General features: G+C 36.4%; 1 protein-coding gene and 1 long non-coding RNA gene across 4 annotated transcripts in view; one reads left to right on the forward strand and one right to left on the reverse strand.

The window, feature by feature from the left end:
- Positions 1 to 15883, forward strand: part of LOC145935845 (uncharacterized) — a 265904-nt gene that overhangs the window by 184584 nt on the left and 65437 nt on the right. The window lies entirely within an intron of this gene.
- Positions 7994 to 15883, reverse strand: part of LOC145935849 (uncharacterized) — a 35319-nt gene continuing 27429 nt past the window's right edge. Inside the window, exons 3-4 of the long non-coding RNA XR_014425289.1 lie at positions 9202 to 9404; positions 7994 to 9074 (exon numbers count right to left, since the gene is read on the reverse strand). This is a non-coding gene — a long non-coding RNA (uncharacterized LOC145935849). The remainder of the gene's footprint in view (positions 9075 to 9201; positions 9405 to 15883) is intronic.

Here is a 15883-nt window from a genome sequence, read left to right on the forward strand (position 1 = left end):
CGAAAGAAAATTGTAAGAGAGAAAGTAAAGACGACTTTCTTGGTTAGTTTATATTTCTGATTCTATTCGCATGAAATTACAATTCGCTAACAAGCACTATTCAACACTCTTTGCAACGATTTATTGCACAAATGTACCTATGTATAGCTACACAATAATAAACCGGAAGTCTGTTAGGTAATTGTGAGAATCTTGCTATAAATATATATTGCCCGTTGCAAGAATATTTCGCTCTAAGGATTGCAATTTTTCAATTAAGCGCTTCTTCTATCCAAAGGAATTGTTATCGCAAAGTGAAGAGGGATAATTAGCGCAACATTATTACAAAACATGTCGATGATGACGTATCCCGTTAAATGTTCCTATAGATGCTTTTCGCGAAGGAAACCTCGCAAACACAGACGATTTCGAGCAATAGCACCCTCATCGCGCACTCTAGGCGTCCATTCCCCCGAGAGATTAATTCATCGAGTCCCTGAGGAGTGCGGCTGGCGTGTAACAGGCGGCAGACGCAATATACCATTATAGAAAAATATGCGCGAGCGAATTTGCATAGCGGATCTTTATTGCCCGGGGAACGCCGGGCTTTATTATCGCTAGAGATGCCCGAGGTGTGGCCGCGTCGTACTCTCTTCTAGCCATTACTCAGACTGTCATAACACAACCAGGGAACAAGTTGAAATATGCGGTCGGTCGCGCCTCGTCCACCTTTCTACGAGATACACGCGATGCCGCAAACGAGGGAATCACCCCCCAAAACAGACCGATTTATTATCTGTACTTTCCCGGGGATCTTTCCGAGTCGACTCCCCTCACCTTTCTTTCACATTCAATGAACTTCGGCGAAGATCATTATTATATTCTCATTATAGTCCGAGTCCGAGCACTGTGATTTGTTTGCCACATCATATGTTCGCATAATTTTTTTCGCGATTTTTATTTTCGCGAGAAATATTTATGTACCGCTGAAGATAATTAGCTTTCTCTTCCTCATTATATACGTACTCTTTCGCGCGTTTTGATTTCGTTGCTGCGCATTCATGCGTATGCAATTTTTGCGAATCATTATTTTCCACGATTTTTTCTCCTTGCTTCGCGAATAATATTTACATATTATTTCAATAATTATCTTGTCTCCCCGTTATATATATTCGCGTTTTGATTTTTAGTGTTGATTTCAATCAGAAAAGGAACGTATGTTAATATAACAAAACTGCTTTTTAAATCGAATACAACTTTGTTTGAAATAAAACTCCATTTTTGAAAAACACATACATGGCTAAAAAAATCTTTTGTGCGCATCAGCAAACAATAAACTTGCCTCGATAAAAAAACGCTCTTACTTTTTTGTCAGACGCATAACATTTTTACTTTTTGATTAAACATGCATGATCATATTGCGAATATGCGTCGGAAAATACACAGAGAAAATTTTGAGCAAAATTAAATTAATATAAAAACGTAATTAAAATAAAAACATTTTGTTGTTTTGTTGTTTCTCTTTCCGCTTTATGGGCTACCATTTTATTGATCAATGGCGGTTAAATCTTAATTCGATCACATTATTATCGCATATTATCACGTATTATTATCCGAAATTATCCATGTCAGGTGCGACCTATATCCGGATGTAACGCGTACACAGTTCAAATCACGTGTACGAATTACTCCATGCGAATGCGCGTGTAATATCTATTTTAGCATAGACGCATCGTCGGACGACGAGGACCAGTGGGAACCATCTCGTCTCGTCCAATGGGGATGCTTTCAACCCGATTGGTTCGGCATTTCTCGACGCGGGCATTTCAGACGTTCGAGCCACTGAACTGTGATTAATATCGTGTTTCCTCCGTGTTTTCCTCGTTTTCAGGATATCGCGAAGAAACAAAAACTGCCGTCCGAGCAAAGCCGCCTTCTTTCTCCCTAGTCACGCAATCTCAAAGAAAATATTATTTTACTTTATCGAAAATTTGTTGCGTTTCCGATCCCCCTATCCTCGCTTCTTTTCTCTCCCCTTTGCCCTTCTTTTTCTCGGATTACGTATATATCTTCTTGATGCAGGTCATTGCATCGTTAGCGTAACGTAAGGAATCTTTGATACGCAATCACGAAGGAACAGAAATTAATTAGAGGCAATTCGGTCGAACACGGTATAATTTAAGAATTTATTCGTGCGAATTTGTAATGTTTAACCAATGATGTCTAGCATTAATAGCGAAAAATAGGAAACGGCCCATTATAATGTTGATTTGATTTGAAGGAATATGATTATAAAGTCCCATTCTTCTTTTATTCTTACATGCATTTGTTTAAAAAACTTAAAAAAAAATTTTAACTTTAAGTTATGAACAAATTCACAAATTTCAACACGTGTAAAAGACACAGTATGTAGGTATTTGTTTGTTTCTTTTTCCACAGACAGAAAATCATGTTGCTTTATGATATATTTTATCTGCTTTAAAACTTTTGAAGATATTAGTCTTGGAAGAAAGCATCTTATATGTACAATAACTTTTAGGAGATACATTCTATATACAATAGAAATTTTATCAATAAAAAAAATTATATATTTTATATTTAAATTTATTATAATTATTAAATATATAATATTAATTTTATATAAATGTATTTTGTGTATAAAGGACACACATTACTTTTCTATGATTTACATAAATTATAATCCAGATATTTGATATATTGGACATTTTCATCATATTAAACATGGCAATAAATAAAAAATTAGGTCGGCTAGCGCTTATATAGATACTCGCAGTAAAGAGAAACATTTAATCTCTCGTCGTAAAATAATTTACGTGCTCTTCTTTGACCTCGCTTCTCATTACTATCGCATGACGTTATTAGCGTTATGTCTGAAAAATAAATTGCGCAAAGAGGTTCGTTCCGCTTCAAAAGTGCATTTCGTGTCATCGCAGATTTTTCCATCTTACGAACCTTAGAGAAGGAGAAGCAACTGAAATACGACCGCATAAGAGACATACATACATACATGAGGAAAGTATAATGCGTGAGCGAGAAAGGTTCTTTCCGCGGCGGTCTCCATGTCGACGGTAATTTACATTCTAAATTAATCCGCGTGTCTCTCTCGCGTACGCGATATTTCGCCCATTAAACTGTCGCTTTACCTGCTGCTGCTGCTTTCCATTCCCATTCATTGTTCCGTTTGTTCTCCACCTTATCGTATATATGTATATACATATTCTTCCGATTAATCGAGATACATTACTCTACATTACACTATTCTAAATTATACTAAACTTAAATGGGAATTCTCTTTACCGCATAATTTCGCGATAAAAGCCAAGCTATTTGAAGGTATTATTTTTGCTATTCAATACTGTTTCTTTTTATTTAAGGACATTTGGAATGCAAACGATTATTGTAAATTGCGAAAAGGATTTTTCACGCGGTAGAAATTGCGCACTGTTGAAAACGAGTAGGCGCACGTTTAAGTAAATTATATTACCTATATTCGTGAATTCGCGCGAATTCAAAGTTAGAGCTATTTTATATTAACTGTCCCATTTGTGCAATTCTACAAACTGCACTATAAGGAATTCCCTTAGGGTTCTGGTTTACCCCGAGTTTACACGCAATCTGCCTCGACTCATGCTTAACGTCGACACGTAGTCTCGGTTAAAGTGGAGAAATCGCAAGATTTGACTTTAAAGCGCTCTCTAACATAAAAATAAGTCTCCAATAAAATATATTTAATATTAATTTCATCTATATTGGAACTGTAGAAATATTCTTAGCGTTAAATTTATTATTATGATAAAATTAATAGACTTCTACATAATTCGAGTAAGATCATTAACGATAAAAACGCGTTGTCGATATTCACGACATGCAGAATCACCGAGTGTTGAACTTTCGAAGTGAAATAGGTGCATCGGCGCTAGATTTAACGCTAGACATTTGATTTCCCATGCGTCTACTCATAGAATCCTTTCCGATGGAAAAACACGACGGTAGAAACGCACCATCCAAGTCGGCCGAGGAGAGGAATCGAGAAGCTTTACGATTCGCGATCATTTAACGTCCTTGTTCAGTGGAAGCTATAGTGCACGATGCAACGAAGAAACGAATAAATGGCTTGTTTATGTGTTAGAACGAAGGAAATGGGAAAGACGAGGGAGCGGATAGATTTATTGCGGCTGGGAAAACTCTAGATATTAGACGAGTTTCGATATTGTTTTCCTCCTTCTCGTGAAATTGATCCGCGCGTTTCAAGTGCGGTCTTTTGATATACCTATTTCTTATCTTTCTTTTCTTACGCAATGAAAGCGAACGGCAACAAACGGATGTTTCGAAATTGCATTAAATAGAAGATTAAAGGAAGAGTTTGAGAACTATATTGTATTGATTATTATCTGAAGGATTAATACAATATCGGGAAAAATTTAATTCCAAATCTACTCTAAAATATTCCGACGTTTTAGTAGAAGAACAAATTCTATATAATTGTTATTTCAGTCAAAATTTATTTTTCTATTACATTATGGAAGAGAAAGACATACAAAACGCGCTAAAAGAATTATAGAATTTATAAATATTATTTGATCACAAACAAATAATCAATAAGCAATAATTAATTTTGAGCATGAAAAATTTTTTTAAGAAAGTTAAGAAAGTGATTTGTTTTTAAAATATTAAGGAAGAAAACTTTTCCTGTATTCGAGAGTTGCATTACATTTCAGAGTTGCATTGCATTTGAGAGTTGTTGCCCCGTCCACACGAACGAAGCATTTACGTAAAAAGATGCTTAGCAAAGTTTGACGGTAACTTTCCAGATGTAGCTGCAAGTTTTCCGCGTGTCGTGAGAGATTTTTACGACCCACGATCGCGCTTAACGTCCCCGATCCAGGCGCGCCAAACAAAAAGAAACGAAAAATGCACGAACAAATGGCACGGTGTACTGCAACACGCCAACAAGGTCGGGGGGGCTTGAAAGGGTCGAAGGGGTGGCGGATAAAATACGAGCCCGGTGTCACTATGTTTACGGGGCGTAGGCGACGCAATTCGCTACCGAAGAAAGGGACGGAGAATGAATGCCGTTAAATGAATTTGTAATTCATAAGATTTTCCGAGAGGGGAGAGAGAATAGAGAGATATAAACCGATGCGTCTCTTCATATTCGCGCGGTGGCAAATGGTATGGGCTGCTCGCGAAGAGGGAAAAATGTCTTCTTGTTTCACAGCATACGCGTCTGAGGCTGTAGTTTTGTTACGAAAAATTGTATTATGATAATATGCGCGAAAAATTCTTCCCTCGCTACGTACGAAGCGAGAATCGCGCGCGATTTGCATAGCGGCCGCTATGTTTCAGCTCTCAGACACGTCGTAAGGGGTAATGTCCTGCCGTTTTGCATTATATCGCGAACCGAGGATCGCAGATTGCACGTGTTCGGGCCGCGATAAGTACGATGTCATTCCGCGTCTTTTTTTGTACTTGTTTCGCAGCAGTGGAAATTATACGGCAGGCGCAATGTAATTACATCGAACACGTTGATATGCCCAGTCTTGTATCTTGTTTTCTTTCAGAAAAAATCTCTCGCAAGTTTTCGACGTCACAAAATATATATCTTGACACGTTATATATATACGCAAACTTTTCTCTTGTGTTTTCTATACGCTCTACAGAGCATCAATGAAAATCTCGTTAAATTCTTCTTTCAACTAGTAGTGTCACGAAGAGAGGAACCTTTAACGTTTCGACGTTCAGTGAAACGCGAGCGAATGATGGAACGCGTCGGAAAATGGAAGATAGATTGAGCTTTATTTCTCGCTCACAAAGGTCCGTCGTCGAACGAAATAATGAAAGCAACGACGAGGACTCATTATAAACCTGCTCCATAGAGTGAAACGATCGTGCGCGATGACGCTCGGTGGAACTTTAATTAAGTCACAAAGAGTTTCGCAGTTGCCGGATACGCGCGGGTTCAATTTTATTATGCGCGAGGAAAACTCGAATTACTTATATAACGAACTTTAATGCAACGATGTCCACGCGACGTAGATGGACAATGTAGATAACTTTATGCTGCTGTTCCTTACAAGCCAAAACATAGTGCATTAAGGAGAACGATCGCACTCTTGGGCTGAAACGACGAGCGTCGACTTTCTACGTTGATGAATACACGTGGAATGGAACTTCGAAGCGTTAAAGAGCTTTAAAGCTCGTAGCTGGATCGAACTTCATTTCGAAGAGAGAATGAACGTTAAATTATTTAAACTGACTTTAGATGGAAGTGCGTTTAACGGGAAAGCGAAGGGAATTGCAGTTTCTGTAGAAACCTTCGTTTGCCACAAAGTCTCGAGTAGATCGACGAAAGATACCGGGATCTCTCAATTTGAAAGATGAAGAAGTTTTATCATCGATTAAAAACGATAAAAACCTTTATAGTTAGTTATACAATATACTCTCGATTATTCTATATACAATATTTACATGCTTATTCTATTTATACTAAACTACAAGTCTAAAATACATATATAACATTTCTTCTAATATTATTTGAAAATTATTTGAAAATATCTTATAATATTATTGCTATCTTTCTTAACACATATAAGAATGCAAACTAAAAAATGACAATTATATATCTCAATGTTATGTTAATATCGACATATAATTCCTCAGATTGCTATTTTTCATTATGTAATGTCATCGGATTTTTATAAAATAATTAACCAATGAAATCCTAATTGGAAATCAATGTCCGCAAAATCTAAATAGAATTTAGCAATCCTCTTTTCATCGAGTTAGGAGGCGTATCACTATTATGCGGTGAACGCAATCGTCATGGTGGATTGTTTGCCTTCCCATCCCATGATCACATAGGTGGGAGAGAAACTGATGGAAATGTTTGGAGTGATACGAATGTGCGAGTCGGAGAAAAATAGAAGGATACGGAGAGAGAAACCTTATTCGAGTAACAGAGCTTGAGTGTCTGAAAATGCTGACGACACTGAGTCTCTTACCCTTTCGAGAGGTGCCTTTCGCACGTAACGAGGAAAGCATTCTCGAAAGGGGATCGAAACGAAGTAGTTCCGGAAGGTATTCTTTTCATCGAACCTCTTTGTGCTTTCACTCGTAATTGCACATCAAGAAGTGCAGATTGTTCACGATTGTATATTATGTAACTGTTCTTATCCAGCTATTACGATTTATGATATATTGATGAGACGTATTGCACGTAGACATTCCTTTTATCGTGTATTCATTTTTACACAAAGGGACGAAATTTACATAATATATATAAAAATACATAAATATGTATAAATCGAATAAGACATAATACACGTGATTTCTGTTTGACTTTTTTAATGTTAATTTTAAAAAATGATATGGGGATATTTGCGCGTGCGTGAGACTGATGAACAAATTTATTAAAATACAAGAATGCAATTTAAATGTACCGAAGAAAAGGCTTTCTTTTCCTTCCTTTTTTCCCCCGACATTGTCATTTGTAACGTCGCGATAACAATATCTCGCAGTAGAAATCTCTTCGACACCCATGACGGCATTACACGCCCGGTGCAGTCTTATCATTTTCCCCGACGACGTTTTTCCAAGCGCGTATTTCCGTTCGAGTAGCCAATCAGCCGTCTTATTGTACGCTTTACGACACCCGCCGTTCAAATTGAGTATATATATATATACTGCATTGTCACGGCTGTACCCTGTACGACGCGATCTCGTTTTATTCCATCTCGTTCCTCTCGACCTGGCAAAGTATCTCTCATCGAGCGTGCGGTGTGATCTATGGTGTAAAAATAGCGGCTCCTGTGTCACATCTCTTGAAAATCGGCACGTGCAGGGGACTAGGGGGAAGGGGGGGATAGGCACCTGGGAAAAGCTTCTCCGGAATCGTGCTGTTCAGCGCGAAAAGATACACCTAATGCGATTGCATCTCACGTTTCGGACGTACGGGGGACAATGTCGAGGGAAGACGGAGAAAATCCCACCTATGACCCCCGTCCTTCCTCTCCCTTTCACCCTGATCTCCAACCTCGGTCAAATAATTCACCCTCTCTTGCCATGCCGTCTCGTGGAACAAATACGCGCCATCGCTTTTCGCGCCGCGCTACGTTCTCGCCCAATGGCGCATGAAACTTTTACGGATCGTGCGCTATATCAAGACCGGATGAGTCCTGATATTCCCGACGACGTTGAAAATTGCGGGCGATGCTCGAGAGAAGACGCGCGGGGGAGCATATCGAGTTCTCAAAGGATCGCAATGTTGCTTCATATCGTAATGCGAGGATTATTCAATGGGGCTCGGCTGAAGCTTTATTTAAAATTTATGTGTAATGTGTATAATGTACATTTTTCGTTATTTTCTCCGTAGAAATATCAGGTACAATAAGATACGTCACCGGAATGTATATCTAGGAAAATGTACGAGTGCATTTGTATGCGCCTGCGAACGTCTGCAGCTTTATATTCTATCTTTGACATAATGCAAGAGACAAATAAATAATGAAACAAACGTGCAAAAATATCATAAATACAGTGAAAGAAATCATTGCACGCAATTAATTTCTGGTTACATTTTTGTAGATGCATTTTATAGACTGATTTTTTTCTGACATATATTTTATTGATAACTAATAATTTTCTGTGTATGAATTAATATGTTAACTGTATGTGATATGAAATTTACTTAAATATTCTAAAATTTTAAAAATATTTCTCATTAAAATTTCGATATTTACATTGTACATTTAATATATGCAAATTGAATTGTACCTAATATTATAATAGGCATCTTTAGAAATTACAAACAATGAAAGATTAAATATGTTAAACGTTTGTTCAGAAATATATCCTATTTACATATAGATCTGTTTAATATAAACTCCGCTTGATGCATATGAATTGCAATTGCGGGGCGACGCGATTAATCATTTGTATACATATGTATACGTACAAGTTAACACCGCGTCCTCTCCGTGTTCCGTTCTCCTAAAGAGGCTCATTTCTCTTGATCGATATGCGTTCTATTTCTCAGGGTTGCACTCCGATTGAATTCCGGTCCTTAGTCGCTACTCCTTGGCATCGAGAAACAAATCGTTCGTGTTATTGAGCAAATTCGCGAGCGCGATACCCTCTGCTTACAAATGCGGTAATAAAATTTGTCTTCTGTTACCGCCGTCGCTTTTTCAACCTTTGCCTTACCTCCCCGACATTTTCCTTTCCTTTCGCTCGTTGACACTCAGTCGTTTCTCTCTTTCGCTCTCTCTCGTCTGGAGCTACCTTCGAGCTTTGTATCGTTTCAAGAGTTTACCAATACAAAAAAATAAAATTAATTGTTTTTCTTCGTGCCAACCGGATTTCACTCTCTTTTCGTCTTCCATTTATCCCGATTGATATTTTATCTCCTTTAATCAAAATTAATTGCAATTTAATCGCAAAAACAATTTGCAAACGTAGAGCGAGTGATAATGAAATAAGCGATGAAGATTGCGAGTAAAAAGTTGATTTTCATCTTTTGGGAGATGTGACGAGTTATAAATGTCATATTGAAATGCCTTTCGTTGCTTTCGAAAAGTAGTTCAACGTTTGTCGCGGAATGAAATTCTCGAGGGACATTAAAGTAATTTCAATATTACGATATTTTATTGACAAGTTATTATTGAAAATATAATATAGCTACCATTAAATAAATTTTCTATATTATCCCGTTTGTCAGATATTTGATATTTTATATTTACTAGTTTATCAAATATTTGCTATTTCTTTGATAGATTACCATCATTAGGCATTCAGATAAAAGTAAAGCAAAGGCAGAGCAAATAAATGTATAACAGTCCGCTTGAAAATGATGCTGATTCGAATGAATATTGATTGTTTCATACTACATAGTATCTGCGCCAACAAAGGAAGCTCTCTCAGGAGATAACACTATCACAAGGGAAACAGATGATATACTTCTCAATCTAATAAGTGCGCAGCGGCCATCTCGATACACATTGTTGCCCATTAATAATTTCTTCTCGTAAACTGTAATCCCCCGTAGCTGCTTTGTATCCTTCTTTCCATTTACTTTTTCTCGATGCTCCATCACAGAACTAGGAGGATACCGGAGGGGCTCGTTCGTTTGTTTCATTTTAACTCATAATGTCGACCGCGACAGAATGGAATCCATTGCGCTCTCGCAGCGATTTGCGGAATTGCCCGAGCGGACCTTCCCTAGTTACAGACTAGGGTCTTAAAGATGACCCCATTATCCTGAAAGGATAACTTTATCGTCCACAAAACCTACAGCGTCATCGACTAAATCCTATAGTTCCCTACGTGACCCGCATCGGTCATTGATTCCTTTCGCGCGGATCTGATCTCTATTTCTACCATTTTTCCCCTTTCCGTTTCGTCCCTTCATGCTCGAGAGAAAAATCTCACCCTTCTTCAACCAAATATCTATCAGGATAAACTTACGTCGCAAGCAGAGGAATCTCATTCGTTACAGCTTAGGATAAAGAGTATATACATTCTCGGTCTGCTGAACCGTTTTCGAAGATAAAGTCATCTCGACTATGCATTGCCGTTGTATATTATTGCCATATTTAAAAAAAAAGCTTTAATTTATCCTGCAACGCTAGACGATAAATAAATAATAATGACGCAGATTTTGATGATTCTTCTTTATCGAAATTGTGAATGTGTCGCATTCTCTACACAATATTTAGAAACAAGACGGATTTGCGAAGTACTTGAAATGGCTGTCAAAAGATTCCCAACGGTAGATGGCGAATGTCGACGTGCCATGTCGGAGCGATAAACTCCGCTGTGGCATCATAGCCGTGTCCGGATTTCTCTGCGGAAATTTTAATTCAATTAGGAACATCGTGGTCGAGGGTTAAGGCGAAAGTCGGTATTTAACGTGGAATTTAGTTAGGGAGTTTCCTTTAACTCGGTTATAGTTTTCAAGCAGCCGTCGCACACGGCGTACTTACTGTTCGCACGACAAAGACGAACCCGAAACCGCGAGCGCTTGCAAGGAACCCTGACGAATGACATTAGTCGCACGAGACATCGCAATTCCCTATTGTAACTTTAATAAAGAAATTTCGCTTTTTAAAGACTAACTGACACTGTCAAACTGAAACTATTATTTTGATTTCTCAAATTTATATCTCGAATAGAAATTTCGCTCTGCAACTTTATATATTTTTCTGCTTTTGGACTATCCATATATTTCTATGGAAATCAGATCAGTAAAATATTATAAGATCGATATTCAGAAAGCATCTTATCTGCAAAAATTTTTATATTTTTAAATGTAAAAAAATCCAGCAAATATCCTAAGAAACAGGGGTACATTTTCACATAAGAATTATTACAAACTATTTTTTAAAGATTTTTGGTTGAAGGCGCGAGCGATATTTGATAAAAATATCTTTTCTGTGAATCTCTCAAAAATAATTTAAAGCACAATTCCGGATTTTATTCTGTGGAATAACAGCGACTCGTATGATAATGTGGCTATATTAGCTGGATCATTATGAGCGTATTTTAGCGTAGAGTAGAAATGAGAGCATCACGGATGAGAGCATCAGAAGAATAATGCAAGACAAACACGACGCGTCAATTGAAAAGGACATTGTCAGCGATTCAGGATCAAGAGTATATGAGACGATAGAAGAGAGATAGATCGATAGGGAATGAGATATATATTATACGATCGAGAGAAAGAGAGATGTGTAGGGAACGGTTAGTTACGTTGGGCATCGCGGATCCGATCTCAATGGCCTTGATCCTGCTCCTCTATCGTCGTAACTCAAACTTGCAGACTATCAGAAATGCATTGCATACAGAATCATGCGCGCCGTCGAGTCTGTCACAATAAAGGAAGGATTTACACAGTAATGCTTGCAGCGGAAGTGGAAGCGATTTGCGTCTTCAAACTCTCTATACGGAGTCTACGCGATAACGTGTAACATCACGTCAGGTCGAAACACATTTCTCGCGCATCTCTGTGTTTACCTACATATACCTACCTCGTATATGTAAATTCATTTTATCGTAATAATTCATGGAAAAATTGGATAAAGATCAAACTTTAAAGCGCGCGATATTTTTCAGTAAAACTCTCATTGTCGTGTGCCTGAGAGAAATTATCGTTTCTCTTTAATTCGGCGCGCAAATTAAAAGTCGTTAATCTCTATTGAATTTACAGTGCAAATCTTCTCCATTTAACTTTCCAGCGGACTAAATTTATTTCGTTAATTAAGCAGACGTCAGAAAAATTTAACGAATTATAAAATCAGAATATTTATTAGATTAATAAAAGCTCTTTCATCAACTATCGATGGCGTAATAAAAACACGCGAGCTTTTTCATTGTAAAACAGCAGTCTTTAATTAACGATCTGACATATACGCAAGACGAGCCGACACTTAATCCATTTATTATATACGCGCATATCACAAGTTTTGAAACATTGTTTTAAATATATTATAAATCTTTGAATGGAATGGTAAATTCGTAGCTTTGCCCGAAGAAGAAATTTTACGTTTGGTAAATGACTTGAAATTATTGATAACAAAAATACTATTGCACAAACTATTTAACAATCACGAAATAGTGACAATGGAAAATTTATTCAAAAATATATTTTAGATTGATTTGTATAAAAATATAAATAAAGAAAAAAAAATATATATATAGAGTTTCTAAAGTTGGAGGTGACAATTTTTGAAATATGAAATAACCGGGCATATGTCGAAAGTTAAGAGCCATTATTTTTATATCGGGTGGGAATATTTTATCGACCACTTGCAGAACATATTTTAATAACGCAACTGTCGACTTCTTCGCGAGATACGGCCGAGTGACCCCGCTGTTCACTCATACGCCAGATTTTCTGCATGAATCGCCAACGATAAGTACCGTTTCTGTTTTATTGCCGCGTACAGGTTGAACCAGATACAAAGTGAAACTTTTCTACCGTCGCGTTTCCGTCGATCGCATTTATCAATGAACGAAATAAAATCTCTTTTAAAAAGACTTCGCTGACTGAGGCCGCTCGACAAAAAATCACGAGATATGGCTTTTATCTTCTACAAAAGAAGGAAAGGAATCGCGAAACGCATTGCAGCGTTTAATTCTTTAATATGATATTTATATACTTGTTTTTTGTATTTATTCTAATTAGATATAGCTAATTCTAAATATAATGCAACTAAAATTTAAAGCCGGATTATCATATTTGAGGCCCTACAAAGATCATTGTTAATGCAATTGTTAACAGTAATTAGCTGCTAATTAATTATTAATAATTTAATGATGACTATTTAATCACCTAATGATTCAAATATGAGTTTAGGAAATATGTATGATCATTATCTATAAAATGAGTATATATATATATATATATGCTTTCGGAAATATAATCTCTAACTAAATAAAATAAATCTTTTGGAAAGTTTTAAAGTTAAAAAGGCAAAAAAATATTTTAAAAATTTCTAACCGCGCATGAATGACAATACGACCCAATACGAATACAATGAGTTAACACGATATAAGCGTAAAACGTTCTTGTGTTGTGGAAACATAAATTCCTCGGAAAAACGTCTGTTTCACGAGCAATGCACAAATTTCTCTTATACCCACCGCAACATCTGTCTTTCACGGAGACCGAAGTTACAATGTTGTCAGATGCCTGAAGATAAACTTTACAAACCGCTTCATGAAAATTTCCCCAAATGTGTTGTAGAAAGTATCTTACTAGTTTGCAACAGAAATATCTTTGAAATAGAAATATAATCGTATTTGTTTGTTTTTTCTTTTTATTATTGTATATCGATTTTTATTTATAATTTTTATTGTATGTATAAAATATTGTGTAATATTTTATTTTACAAGTATTATAATAGAATTCATATTATATTTGAAAGAATCAGAGATTTACCAATCTTTTGCATTATATCTTTTCATATCTTTTATATGTAACTTTTTTTCTTCTTCTTCTCTTTAAAGAACTTTGTTTTAAGAATATGTGAATGTAGAAAAGATATAAAAAAGTGCAATTAAGAAGATCAGATCTCACGAAAATTTTCAAGAAATTTCTTCCAAACAAAAAAATATTCCCTAATATATTTTTCTTCAATTATTATTTTTATCAAAAATCTATCGAGTTTAAAATTTGAATTAGAAAAATATTTTCTAGCAACCTTGCGAACAAATATGCTGCGTGTTGAAAAAAAAGAAACAATTGCTTTGCGAAGAAAGAAATTTCAACAACTTCGACGAGTTGCTTTTCGGTTATCTTTTCGGCATGATATATTTCATCGGGCATAAAGGTACCGCGATACCGGGTGTCCAGAAGCGGCAGACGATGTGTACGGCCCTGAACGGACAATGGCCTTAGAATCGTAGATTTATGGGGAAACTTTTCCTCTCCGGAGCTGCCACCCCGTTTCCTCCGGCCAGGGCGGAACTCGTCGCGAAGAAGTATTATCATCGGCGCGCTGCCTGCGAATATGCTGGAACGTGCTTCCACTTCCGATCACGCGCGTTATCGCAACAATGCGTGCGTTATACCGCAGACATTTATTATCAGCGGCGCGCAACCCTCGAACGAAGAGGCCCTTGGCGAGAAAGAGAGAAAGAGAGAGAGGGTGCCAGATTAAATTCAACCATTCGTAATAAATGGCCCGGTTAAATACGCGCATACGAAAAATTATTAAACGCACCGTTTCCTCCGCCGCAGATTATCGCGGAAATTCTCTTTGCATTTATTTCGTTTTATCGAATAAAGGGAAAGAGCGCGTGAAATATCACGATTATTAATAAAACAACGATACAAATAATTTTTTTTGTATAAAAATATATTATATTCTGTAATAATAAATTCTTTTTATCTTTTTAATAATGATTGTACAAAAATCTATTGATATGCAAAGAGCTCAGACATGTTTCGATAAACAACAGCGCGACTAACTGCAGCGAAACTTGCGAATTGAAATTAGGAAAGTTTTGTTTTCCCGCCACGCGGTCGGAATTGGAAGCAGAACCCGTTATCCTGATAACTGTTATTTTTGCGTTGAGCAAAATTTTTTTTGTTAGAAAAAAATTTTTTCAAAAATATTATTCAACAGAGTACGAAAGAATTGTGTATATCCGAAATCAATGAAATATGAAATATGTTTCAAATTTATAGGAATAATAATATGATACATCGTATAGAAACTGAAATATTTGTTTGGTAATATTTTATTACAGCATTGCAAAATTAAAAATTTTTTTCTAGCCAAAAATTAATATCAACGTTGTCGAAAGGTCTCTCGTGATACTCATAAATGTACAAGAATATAATGGAACATAAATTGCGAAGCCTATTATTTATGGAGCAGCCTTAATCGTCTTAGAAGTTTGAACAATATGTAAATTTCCAAGTTTGATAACGTTCTATTAAAATTTGAAAACTGATTACTTCAAGAGAAATATTACAAGTTCTTCAGAAATTGAATATTTGAATATATAGTGAGATATTTCTTTAGAAATAAAAAAGAAGAACATGATATCTGAATTCCAAGTTGGTCTCTCTAATATCTCTAATATCTTATTATTGTATTGCTATTATACTGTGTTCAACGTATTAAAGGATTTTCAACTACTTTCTTAGCGAATCTCTGGATGCGTAAGCATTACTTTTTCACAAACTACCTGGATAAACGTTCGACACTTTACGACTAGTTCAACGAGAGAACATTGTACTTTTATACGTGCTTTCGAGAGAGAAGTTCGATACTTGTGTATCTATCGACGTTTCCTCGACACTTGGTACGATCTAACATTTTTTTTCTCTCTCTCTCTCTCTCTCTCTCCACTCGGAATGTTTTTGTTTTCACGTCGA

Source organism: Prenolepis imparis, unplaced genomic scaffold (assembly GCF_030444845.1).
Source record: "Prenolepis imparis isolate NDT839.2.m4 unplaced genomic scaffold, iyPreImpa1.0 SCAF_5, whole genome shotgun sequence".
NCBI classification, from domain to species: domain Eukaryota; kingdom Metazoa; phylum Arthropoda; class Insecta; order Hymenoptera; family Formicidae; genus Prenolepis; species Prenolepis imparis.